Raw genomic sequence first — 13,507 nt, forward strand, 5'->3', positions numbered from 1 at the left:
TTCACAATTCCCTTTTACCAGGTTGCCTCTTACCATAATCTCTAATTGTGAAGTATCTTTTGGCTTCTAGGTTGGAAACCAAGAGACTATTTTTCTTATTACAATTTAAGGTCCTTGTTTTGTTTTGGTCTTTGTATCTCTAGGGACTTACATAGTGCCTGGCACATATTAAGGGCTTAATAAAATGTTTGTTGATAGTTTGACTTGACAGGTCAAATGATAGTGTGAGGCCATAATAATACACTGGCAAAAATTAAGGGACAACTGAGGTTAATTATCTGATTAATTTACTACAGAGCAGAATATTATCTTTGGTCCTCACCCATCTAGAGTAGCAGTTTTAATAGATCAAATTGTCCTAAAAAGAGAGATTCCCCCTCCCTTCTCTCCTTTTTCATGGGAACAGACCAATCAACTGCTGCAAGGATAAAATGACTTATTTTTTTCTAGAGAACCCAGGGAAACTCATCTAGGGACAACAGTATCTAGGCACTTGAGTTGGATGCCTCTCTCCTATATTGCTGAGAAAGCAAATACAATCTTGACTTCTCTCAACCATGAATTGCATCAGCAAAGATGCCTATAGTCTTGTCCTGATTTTCTCCCTCTATGTTTCTTTCCTAGAATTCCTAAGGACTGAGAAACCCACCTTAAAAAAAAAAGCTGCATTACAATTCCACTGATGTAATTAGGCCTGCTGCCTTTTTTTTTAAAGTCCCACGGAAGGAAAGGCAGCTGTCATTTACCTGTCTCTCAGAGTTAACTCTGAGGTCAGTGTCCACACTGGGTGTGTGAAGCTGATGTTGACATCATGTGGGAGTCATACCACCGTTTGCCACCTCTTGTCACCTTGGGAACTTGGCTTTTAAAAATTAACATAGTAACTAAATATATATGCATATATGTGTATATTATACACACATCTATATATGTGTATTGTGAATATAGATAGATAGATAGAAACATCTTGAATGTCGGAGAGGGAGAGATTAAGATCTATACCACCTTTATTTCAGTAACTTCAATTAAGGCAGTGGGGGGGAATTGTATAGGAGGGTCAAAAATGTTTACTTTTGGCATTTTTATAGAGGGTTATTTTTAATAGACAAAGAGGTGATGAGTCCCCCACCTGCTCATGGGAACCAAACCTCCCTCCCCCCATTAGCTGTGACTTTGGTCAAGAAGAACCTCAAAAATGATCAGGTGTTTCAGGTGGCACCCAAGATTTCAAGAAATCATATACATCATAGACTGCAGAGTTATCCTATACACTCGTGGGTGCTCTTTTAGCAAAACACAGTGAAATAAAATAGCTCTTGCTCCAAATCTGTTTCCTTAATGTGGCTAATAAGATGCAGGTAGCAATTTCATTTGAAACAAATCACATTATAAACCAAAACTATTTGTCTTTGATATTGAAAACACAATTCGTGACAATCTTCCTATTGAGTGGCTATCAGAGCCTAAATCAGTTTAGAAAAGAATGCTATTCTAAATTTTAAAATATCATACCCAGAGGAACGTTTAACCCCTGGAGAGTTTGTACCTCAAGTGGGGTCGCTGGAAGGGAGGCGATCGGGATTCGGGGCAAGGTTGGGGGTGGAGGATGGAGGGAGGGGGGGGTCTTAAATCGGCTGCATTTCGCTCGATGTCTCTCGTTCCATTTCCTGCCTCTGAAGCAACAGAGTCTGTCTGGGCGAGCGAGCACGTCGTGCAATTTAGAAACTCGATAGGAGGCAGCAGCTGATCTCAGACCACCCTAAAAATAATTCGCGGCAGGGCTCTACGAGCTTCATTCTCGAAGGCAAACGCTACCACCCGAGTTAATGCTCCTATAGTAAGAGGGCAACACGGGCTCTTAAAAATTCTTTTAAGACTAAAGGTAAGAGACACATTTTGGTATAACTTTTCAGCAAACACTGGGTGTGAGTCTTTTCCTTCCTCCCCACCCCCACCCCCTTTTCCTAACCCCGATGATTTACTCTACAGGACCCTGTGCGGGCTTGCGCGCAGCTTTGGGGGGAGGGGAAGAATGGGAGGAAAAGGGGGGGGATGGAATGCGAAACATAGAAGCTATTTCTATTGAACCAATGGAAAACCTTCAAAAGTCTCAGGGTGCTTCTCCCCTCTCCGTTCCCCCTCGACATTTGTAACTTCGTGGAATGATTTTTCGATTTATTTTCCAAAGTTTGAGGGTTTTAGGAGTTCTGTTGTATTGGCTGGAAACAAGAGTTTGAGAAAATGGAGCAAATTAGTGTTTGTAGAGAAGGCAGCAGTGCAGGTGTCCCCACTGTGGTTTCAAATAGTAGCAAGCACGTGGTCGTGACATAGGCTTTTTATCTTAGGTATTTAATGTGACCAATTCTTGACTTTTATTTATTTTTTTTGTATCCTTTAAAAATTGAGAGTGTTGGAGGCACTCTTCAGTCACTTAAAAACAGAAGAGAAAACTTAGTTACGTTCAACAAGTGATTAATTTGTATTTATTTTGACTAGTGGTGGTCACAGTTGAATTCTCAGATCTTGCTCCGACAATCTTTTCTTTAAAAACACTATATTTGTTGGTTGTTTAGGTGATTATTTCTACAAAATAGAGGTAGCTGATACAATGTATTGCTCAAGAAGCTCTGCTTCATAACAAAAATTTGTTAATCTCAGAATAAGCACACTAGTTTGCACACAGCCATATACACTTTTTGAACTGAACTACATAGCTCAATATACAAATTTTCTTTGTACATATGATTGGGGTTTTTTTAAGTATTGCTTATGATACCTATTCTGGGTTGTGAGAATACTTTAAAATGGCCTAGAAATAGCCTAGAAATTAGTGACTCACTCAGAAGTAATTATTTATTTGAAGTACTAGAGAAGGATGGGCGATCATATCAATAATAATAATGATAATTTCGGTTTAGAATAAATTACGCTTAGAATTTAACAAGCCAGTTCACAATAATACCTACTTTTGATCTTATAACCCTCAGATTCCCTTTTTTTTAAAAAAAATGTTGCACTTTCAATGGAGGGCATTGTTGAAAAATAAATTCTTTAACAATACTTAATTTACAAATTTAGAACAACAATACTTTATTGTTTCTATTTCGTAGAGGAAATGAAGAAGTCAAAAACCAAATGACTTGGTAATTATCATGGTATTTTGATAGCAGTAACTGAATTCAGGTTCCTTAACTTTCCATTTAAAAATAGGAATATTTCTAATAATAATTCTGCTAGGAAATTAATAAACTTTAATTAACTTTAGTGTTTTATACCCCTTCCTCCTACTTAAGGTTAGAGATACTGTTGAAAATGATTTCAAATGCATGCCTAAACATTTTTTTTATTCAGAATGATCCAGAGGTCCTCCAGGCACTAATACTTAAAATGGCACAAAGACTTCTGGGACACCATGTACACAGTAGATTTTAAGATATTGCTCAAAAATCATCAATGTTCTTAATATTCAAAAGATATTTGGAATTTATTTTTGAATAATTTGATTGAAACCCTTTTTTAATATATTACTAGAATTTGTTCATTGACATTTCTTTCAAATACATTTTGGGAACCTAGAAATGAAAATTATATACTACTTACTCTCCTGACATCATCATCTAAAATATCTTACTCTCTTAACCTATGTCTTATGAATTCAACAAATCTAAATCTTTTTCTTTGCGGGTTACCAAAAACTTGCAGAAGAATGGAATAAACTTGCACCTTATGATTTGACATTTACCAGACGAGATTATGTCCTTCTATTGCTCCAGCAGCCCAAAGAAAAAAAAATTCTGGGACTACTTGCTCAATGACCGTCCCTAACATCACAGTTTAGCAAAGAAGTATGTGTGGTGGAAAAATGTCAAGAGATTTATCAAGGACAGAAATTTTGCTTACTGAATAGCAACCACTAATGCACTTCATAACAAATTTCTTTGCTATAAGATATTGCTGTAACCCAGGGAGTCATCACATAAAAGTTTTAGCAAATACCTACCTATGTGTTCACAGTAGACAGCATACCAAAATAAATGGAAATTATCTCTTACTAGAGTTCTTCAGATATTTTCTTCTCTATCACATACATGTCTGAAGGAATCATTTTGTAGAATCTACCCATTTTTTTTAGTGAGATGATAAATCAGGATATAATTCTTTGAAGCAGCATCATTATTATGATAAATCTTTGCCATCAGTATTGAATGTGATCACTGAATGATACTTTCTGAGGATCTTGCTAAATACACAAAGAATATTAACATGTGTCCCTCACGAGTCTTATATATCTATAATGGTATAATGGAAAGGATGAATCATATGACCTAGATTTTGTATTAGCAGACTAGTTGTGTTATCTTAGGCAGATCCCTTCTTCTTTTGAGTCCTTGATGTCTTTCTTAGTAGATCTTTGTAAATAAAATAACTTATATTAAGTGATCTCTGGAGTTCCTTCCAGCTCTAACATCTTCTCATTGTACTATGGAAACTTATCAATTTTTTTTAAATTAATCCTTGTTCATGAGGATCCTTTTCAGTAGAGAAAATGGTAAAGAATTGCTTGGTGAACTTATCAATATTTCCATCTTTGATTAGTGTTTGACATGAGTCTACTGTCAGTTTGAAACCCTCCAAATGAGGGGAGATTGAAAAGTGTATTGAAGCTCCCCAGCTTGGAAAGCAGGACTTTGGGGAAAATATTTGAATACTTGTAATATTTTGTAAAGTAAAAGAGAGAGAGATATTCTTAGTTCATATTCGAAGGTATGAAAAAGGAACATACAAAGGATATTGGAAAGGTTCTTTCTTCTCTCCTCTAATGGGTGGGAAAGGTTAAATCAGATGATGGTTCTTTAGATTGTATTAAAGTAGATGGAATGTTGAAAGAAACAATCTAGTGAAAAGGGAAAAGGGGGATTTCAAGAAGTGGGAGGGGAGATTTAAATGAGGGATTTGATTTGATGGAACAAATTGAGAGCTAAGAGTAAGATGTGAGATGAAAATGCCAAAATTTGAAGAGGAAATGATTTAAAGACCTTTATGTTAATAATGTGAAATGCATGTTTGAGCATGCTTCTGATCTTTTAGATAACAAATAAGGAACGATTTAAGCTGAACACAATATTTATAGACAGTGTTGCCTGTTATTTAAAACTCAGGTCCATGAATAACCCTACTTGTGTTCCTCTTGTTAAGTTTTTAATCTTGGTAAGTAATTTTTTTTTCTTGCTTATTTTTTAACTCAGCCCTAAAATCTAATCTTAGTCCAAGAGAGTATTTTAGGATTAAGATATTGTGCATGAAATGCCCAGAAATCATTAGAAGAAATCTGTTACATAAATTAAGGTATTTTTCTTATAGAAATAATAATGATCAAGGTTTAAGTTTTAAAATCTATTTAAAGGAAAAACAATACCTGTTTCATCTAATTATTGAAATGCTATGAAACTGATATTCCTATTCCTTATATTTGAATCATTTACACATTTGTGTGACAATACTTGAATATCCCAATATCTTTTCTAGTAAATTTAGATAATATAAGAACATTTTCATAGTGAAGGAAAACTATTTCAACTCATTTTCCTAGAAATGCATTTAACAGATGAATAAATTAAGAAAGAGGAAAGGAATATTTCCAATTTTAAATTCATGTTTCAAACCATTTTAAAAATTCATTTTCAACCCTGATTAAAGCAAGAATATTTTGTTACCATTTATTAAATATACTATCTCATCTTGATTTTTTACATTTGAGAAGCATTCTTATAAAAGATGGACACTTCTAGAATTAGAGATGATAGTGATAGTATATTAGTATAAGAGGTGAGTGTGACTCATTTACTTAGATGTTATTGTTACTACTTAGATGACTTAAAAGGGGTTCTTTTTAGTTGCCCTTAATGACTCAACAGTTGATTCACTATTCTCTATTCACCATTGCTGTTCTCTACATGTGGAAGAAAACAGATTAGTTGATGTTCAGTTCTTCATTTTAAAAAGATTTAACTCTGCAGTTAGTCAGGCTTTGTACATATAATAGAGAAAAAAAGATAATTCATAATTTTAGAGTCTTATAAACTGTTGATAGAGTCAATCAGACAACTTCCTATAGAAGGTTAAAAAAAATCTTTGGGACACCAGATTTAAATTGAAAGAACTCTTAAAATCACTAGAAGTATATATATATATATATATATATATATATATATATATATATATATATATACATATATATATATACATATAAATATATGTAAGTGTATATATATGGGTATACACATATTTGTATATATATATAATATATATATGAATATATATATTCCTTTTCATGTATCAGATACACTAAATTGTCTAAATTAAAAAAAACCCATCAACATAGATCTAGAACTGCAAAGGACATCATTGACCAGTCTGTCCAACTATTTCATTTTCACAGATGATGAAACTGAAACCCAGGAAGGTTAAGACCATTGCTTAGTGGCAATATAATGTCTATTATGTACCAGATACTGTGTAAAGTATCTCATTTGATACTTAGAACAACCCTGGGAGGTTTGGTGTGATGATTATCTTCTGAAGAACCTGAGACAGAGTTTGAATGATTTGTTCAAGGTTATAAAGCTAGAAAAATCTCAGAGTTTTAGAACCCTGGGTTCTGAGAATTTGAATTCAGAGCCTCCAGTCTCCTGACTAGTGCTCTAAGAATTGCGGCATCACTTTAGTATGCAATTCAGAAGGAAGAAATGGTCAAAGTCAACTATCTTGTGATTCTTTGTCCTAAACTCATTAATATTTACTCTATTGTATTACCAGAGTTCTTAAGTCTTTCAAATGTGTTTACTTTTACAATTTTGCTATTATATAAATTATTCTTTGCTTTTGTTAATTTCATTGTGTATCAATTCATACAAATCTTCCCAGATTTCTCAGATACCATCACCTTAATTATTTCATATAGCTTTATACGATAGCATTTCAATTCAAACATAATTTGTTTAGCTATCCTTTAATTAATGGGCACCCCCATAGGCTCCACATAAAGAAGCTACTGTAAATATTTTTACATATATAAGTCCTCTTTCTTTTTTATTTTGAACTCTTTAGTAAAAATTTAGTAACTTTTGGGCATAGTTCCAATTTGCTTTGTAGAAGAACTGGAATAATTTTTCAGTTCCAACAACAAAATAATGTACTTGTTCTTGCATAACTCCTCCAATATTTATCATTTTCCTTTTTTTTGTTTATTTACTAGGTATGAAATGGAACTTGATAGATACTTCAATTTGCATTTCCATAATTAGTAATTTGGAACTTTTTAAAATTTGGATAGCTTTGATAACTTTGATTTCTTCCTTAGAAAAGTTCCTATTCTTGTCTTGAACATTCAGAATTGGGAATGGCTTATTAATATTTTAACCTTAAATCACTTCCCTCTATATCTTGGAAATGAGATCTTTATAAGAAAAATCTTACTATAAAAATTTTTTCCCCAACTTATCTACTTTCCTTTTACTTTTAGCTGCATTGTTTTAGTTTTGCAAAAACTTCCTAACTTTATAAAGGATATCCATTTTATTTTCCTTTAGTCATGAACTTTTCCCCTCTCCAATGATTTGGAAGGTAATTTCTTTGATAATCTAATTTTTTTTGATGTCACCTTTTATGTCAAAATCCTTCATCCAACTAGAATTCATCATAGTATGTAGTATGAAGTGTTGGTCTTTCATACTACTTTCCAGTTTTCAACAAATGATGAGTTTTATCAAACACAGTGTTGTATTGTTTACTTCTCTGTATTGTGTACTTAATTGACTTCTGTACTTGTACAAATATTGTACTGTACTATACAAAGTACTTTACTATATTAAGACATCTTGGTGAACATTGTTTTGTAGTGTAGTTACAGATTTGATATTGTTCAGTTTTCTTCATTGCCATTTCCTTTTACATTTTGTAACTCAATGTTTTTTTTTAGTTTCATGTAGAATTCTTTTGTAGTTTGATTGATATAGCATTAGATAAGGAGACTAATTTGGATAATATTTAGTTAATATTTTCATGGCAATTATATTTCTTTAGTTGTAGATTTGTTATTTTTGTAAAGAATATTATATAATTGAATTCAGTAATTTCTTATGGCCTTAGTAAGGTAGATTAGTAATTATTATATATGTTTTGTAATTATTTTTAAATGAAATTTCTCTATCTTTTCCTGTTGGGATTTGTTGGCAATATTCAGAAATGCTAAAGATTTTTATAAGTTTCTTTTATTCTTTGCATCTTTGCTAAAGTTATAAATTTTCAAGTAATTTTTAATTGACTCTCAGGTCCTATAAGTAGGCCATATCATTTTCAAAATGTAATCATTTTGTTTCCTCTTCACCAATTCTTATTTCCTTTATTTCTTTTTCTTATCATTGCTATACTTAGCATTTCTAGAACTACATCATATTGTCATGGTGAAAATAGGCACCTTTGCTTTACCTGAGACCTTATTAGAAATGCCTCTAATTTTTCTTCATTCACATAATGTTTGCTCTTGGATTTAGAACCTTTTTACAAAGAAGAGGCTGGTGAACAGGATAGAATGGGCTCAACCTCAGTTGTCTAAATTAGATTCATTTTTTTCTCATTTCCCTCAAACCTCAACCTTTATCCTCTTTTCAGAGCCCAGTCACAGGTCCTTATTGTTTCTTTCTTTCCTTTTGAAACTATCAAGATATACCAGTGGAAGGACTTTGTTTTACTTAAGACTAATCCCTCCCTGATTCTGCCTTCTTTTTAATTACCTTGTTACCTCCTTTGTACTTTCCCTCTTCTCTTTTCCCTTCTGTTTTCCTGTTGAATAAAATATATTTCTGCACCCAGCTGTGTATGTATAGGTTTTTTTTTGTACTTCCTTTGGGCCTGCCCCCTACTGAATGGTTTCATAGTATCTGCCATATGCAATATTTCTAGATGCTGCTTAGCTACATGTGTAGTTTCTATCACATTCTGGTTGATTGGATGCTGTTCAGCTGGACACACAACTTCCCCTGGATCTAGCTGTCTCTGAATGCTGCTTCATGGGCTGTAGCTTCTGGCTCAGCTAAAATCCTTGGCTTTTTCTGTCTCAAGGAAAGCTGTTCAATCGTTCTGTCATGTCCAACTGTGACCCCATTTGGGGTTCTCTATACAAAGATTTTGGAATGGTTTGGCATTTCCTTCTCCAACCTCAAGGAAACAGCAGGTGCTAATTAATCATTTAGCTTAAAACCCCATAGAATTTTTCCCACTAGATCCTTTAGAAGAGGAAGAAGCCATCATTTAGCCAGCAAAAAACACTTCTCTGTGGGAAACAAGCTTTTCAGCCTTCTATTTTTAAATTTATGGAGTGAACTGTTTTTTTTTCCCTCTAAGAATCTTAGCCATGATTTTTCCCCTCATCTCCCCAAGAAGAGCGTTTTTAGCCTTGGGCATTGAACTCTTGTACATTGGATAGTTACTCCTAGTAATCAGTTTCCTCAGGCTCAAGTTTATAAGTTTTTTTGACTAAATTTACTAGTTAATGGGGTTGGGGATCTCTGAGTTACTTAATTTTTGCTTTTGGTGGATATTTCATATACTGCTCAATTTTAATAATTGTAGGCTTGACTTTAAACCATGTAAGTCCTTATTTGCCAGTGATGACAAAACAGTTCAAGGCTTTCCAAGTGTTCAAACACTGGTCCTTTTCTGTTTTCTCATGTACCTGGGAGATGTGTGGGGTGTTTAGACAAAGCTATGCAGAGGAACATGGTCAATAGCTCTTCCACCTTCCTAGTCACATTTCTAGCATTTCCTAGTACAGATACAAATTGCTTCAGGCAGAGGTTGAAGAGAATTTTGAAGCTCATCTTTGGCTATTCATCTAAATAAATGTGGCTCCTCCACAAAGCAGTGATCTTGTAAGGTTCTAAGCTTTTGATGCCACCAAGCTTCCAAGATTTCAGATATTTCTTGAACTGTATTTTTTTTTTTTTGGAATTGGCTTCAGAGCCTAAATGATGTTCAATTCAAATAAACAAACATCAGTTAAGTACTTGTAGTGGGTCCCATAAGGATTAGGAAGATGAATAAAACACATTATTTTTACCCTTAAGAAATTATAATCCAGTAGGAAGGATAAGAATGCAAATAACAGTAATGCAAGATAGAATATTATAGAAGAGAATTATAAATAGAATTCTAGGGAGAAGTGGACAATTCAAAGATCAGACTGAAAGATGGCAAATCCTTGTCTTTATATAGACAAAAACCACTCAAACATAAAGTCTATTGAATAACATGAGTGATTAGTGGAATAATACCTTTTCATAAACACAAAAAAGTGATTTTCGGAACCCAAATCAGTTTAGCAACCTTCCATATCTATATTTGCCCACATTTCTAACAAAAGGAAAGAATTACATTTTTTTTTCATCAGAGAAGGGCAGGGGGATTAGTTCACAAGATAACCCAGTTCCTGTGGAACATGAATGCTGACTCTTTTCAAGTTAATACTGCTCCCCCGGCTTGAATCCCAGCACTTTGGCTTCACAGATTCTTGACAGGCTAGCACCATTACTTGCATTCCTGGATCTAGAGACTCTATCACTTGAAAAGGACAAAGGTGTAATAAAAAAGCAAAACCCCAAACCCAGTTCTCAGGGCCAAAAGGTAGGGAAGGAGTCCCGTCTTAGTTCATAATACCTCTTCTGTGGGTAAACAGGACCTTCAATTTCACTGCCCCCCAAAAAACTTCTGGCAAAAAAAGAGAGTATTTAAGACTAGCAGTTTTAAAGATGTAACATGTTCTGACTACATTAGGAAGTCAATCCATCCATATGACAGGGAAATGAAAGAATTTCTTTTATCAGAAGTAGGTCCCTGCTGTTTTCTACATGAGAACCTCCATCTTAGGTGAACTAAGCAAGCACAGAGTCTTGGGGTAGGGGGAATGGAGTGGGAGAAAGAGAGAAATGAAGAGAAAGAATATAACTGTGAAGCAACTAGGTGGCACAGTCATTAGATTTTAGATTTGGAGTCAGGAAGGCAGGAAGGCAGGACTTCAAATCTGGTCTCATACTAGCTATGTGACTCTCGGTAAGTCACTTAATTCCTATCTGCCTTAGTTTCCTCATCTGTAAAATGGGAATAGAAATATCTCTCAAGGTTGTGAAAATAAATTAAGATAATGTGTATAAGGCACCTAGTTCAATGCCATAGCAAGGTAGCCACTTAACAAATGCTCGTTAAAAGTTAAAAAAAAATTTTTATTGAACATCCATTTAGTACTTGGGTTATTTGACAGATGCCTTTTTAGGGAGTATGTTGAATGACCCTCAGTCAGGTCAATCACATTTATGCCTCAGGGCTTTGGGCATATCCTAAGAGTTTGAGGTTCTTCTCTACTGCCATCAGCTCTAACCAGTGTTATTCTTCCTCCATTAATCACAGATCAATGACTAACACCTAAGTTCATTTAACAGTCAACATGTGCTCTGAAGACATAGAAATAACTTAAATGAAAATATTTTAGGGGGACACTTTCCTTTATTCCACCTTGATCTTTAGGGAGAGTAGGTTTAGACTTGCTCATTTATTATATAGAATTGATCCCACCAACTTCATCTCCAAATGTGGCATCACTGGTATATGATTGTTCTAACTACTGCTGCACTGGATTTAGTGGATGACCCCCAAAGGATAGCTCTTATTATTTAGGGCATCAGTACTGGACCAGAATTCTTATTTTCTTGGTCTTTGGGAAGTCACAAGGTTGTAATCTCCAATCTCTTCACCTAGAATGGAAACACCAAGGAAAAATAATGAGGAATTTTTAATAAGGCCAATAGGTTGACTTCCTTGGGGAGGGACCAGAGTTTTTGGATTTATTTTGTATTATTATATTTACAATAATGTATTACAATAATGTAATGCATTATTGAAGCTATATTTTCTCAAGCAGTTTCTTTGATGATTCTCTGGAGATTTCATGATAAATCATTTTCCGATCTACAAATAAGAATAACTTTGTCTCTTGCAGTGTTTATGCTTTCAATTTCTTTCTCTCATCTGATCACTGGCATTTCTAAACCTGTCAAACAACAGTGGGGAGATCATCCTTTCTCTATTCATGCAATTATTGAAAAAGTCTAAAAAATACTTATCCATTGCAAATGATACTGGAATTTGGTTCTAGATATATTCTCATATATAAATTAAAACCCTTTCATGTCTACATTTTCTAGGATTGTACTTTTGTGTATCAGAAGTTTTGGGGGGGGCATCTATTGATATGCTCATAATTGTTAGTTGTTTTTATTGTTTATCCAAATGGATCAATAAATTTTAGTTCAAGAGGAAAATTTGGTCTATTGCCTATTTTTGTATGATCTTGACCTAAAAATGATTTTTATATTGCTAATTAACATTATCAAAAACTCATTCTTTGCTCATGGGTTGTATAAAAATAGGCAGTGAGCCAGACTTGACTGCAGTCAATCTATGGTTTATATAATCAGTTATATAATCCGATCTTGAGTCATCATTCTTACAACCCTGGCATAAATCTAATAATTAGAATGAATAATTTTTGCATATTTTACTGGTCTTTTTACCATGCCTTTATTCAAAAAATTGCATCAGTTTTGGTAATATTGATGTAAAGATTTCTTTCTACTATTTTTTCCCTCTCTGGTTTAAGTATTGGGACCATATTTTCTTCACTCTCTCTCTCTCTCTCTATATATATATTTTTTTTTTTTTCAAGGCAATGGGGTTAAGTGATTTGCCCAAGGTCACACAGCTAGGTAATTATTAAGTGTCTGAGGCCAGATTTTACCTCAAGTCCTCCTGACTCCAGGGCCAGTGCTCTATCCACTGTACCACCTAGCCACCCCCACAAAATAAATTTGATAGAGTATTTATGTATTTATTTTTGACAGCATAAATATTAACTTCTCTTTAATAAAATTTGATAGGACTTTTTTGTAAATATATCCAGAACAGGATTTTTCCTAATCATGGTTTATTTGTGGTTTGTTCACTGTAACTTTCTGGGATTAGGTTGTTTAGACATCTATATCCTGTTTTTGTTACAGAATTACATATTTTTAGTCTCTTATAAACACAACAAGATCCATGTAAATAATTCTGTAAAATTCCCTCAAATATACTTATCAATAATCTTGGCCCATTATTAGTCATTTAAGTTTTGACTTTTTCATCTAAAAACATATAGTAAGGTAATGCTTTCATATCAATAGGAATGGCTATGAAGCTATTCTCTTTAGGCTTTAATAGGGGAATAGGTCACTCAAAATTTAATTGCTGGTAAACCAATCAAATTAGTCCTGGAGGAAACTAGACTAAAACTTAAGCTCTTGACTAATGTGTCTGATACTCAGCATCCTCTTTAAATTTGATAGTGGGATAGATCATTGTTTAATACTGCCTCATCTAAAACTATAGACATATAAAGATTTTGAATAAGCAACATAAG

The 13,507-nt window shown here is 33.7% G+C and overlaps 1 protein-coding gene across 7 annotated transcripts in view; it reads left to right on the forward strand.

Annotated features, from left to right (window-relative positions):
* The first annotated feature begins 1,672 nt into the window (after nt 1–1,672).
* The window catches only part of ABCC9 (ATP binding cassette subfamily C member 9), a 186,713-nt gene continuing 174,878 nt past the window's right edge, over nt 1,673–13,507 (forward strand). For 6 of the 7 annotated variants that reach the window (XM_074194290.1, XM_074194293.1, XM_074194294.1 and 3 more), the window contains exon 1: nt 1,673–1,882. The gene's annotated coding sequence lies outside the window, so the exon portion shown is untranslated. Of the gene's footprint in view, nt 1,883–4,877; nt 5,209–13,507 lie in introns of those variants that run through there. The other variant, XM_074194292.1, reaches the window with a different exon arrangement.

Source organism: Macrotis lagotis, chromosome 7 (assembly GCF_037893015.1).
Source record: "Macrotis lagotis isolate mMagLag1 chromosome 7, bilby.v1.9.chrom.fasta, whole genome shotgun sequence".
Taxonomy (NCBI): Eukaryota; Metazoa; Chordata; class Mammalia; order Peramelemorphia; family Peramelidae; genus Macrotis; species Macrotis lagotis.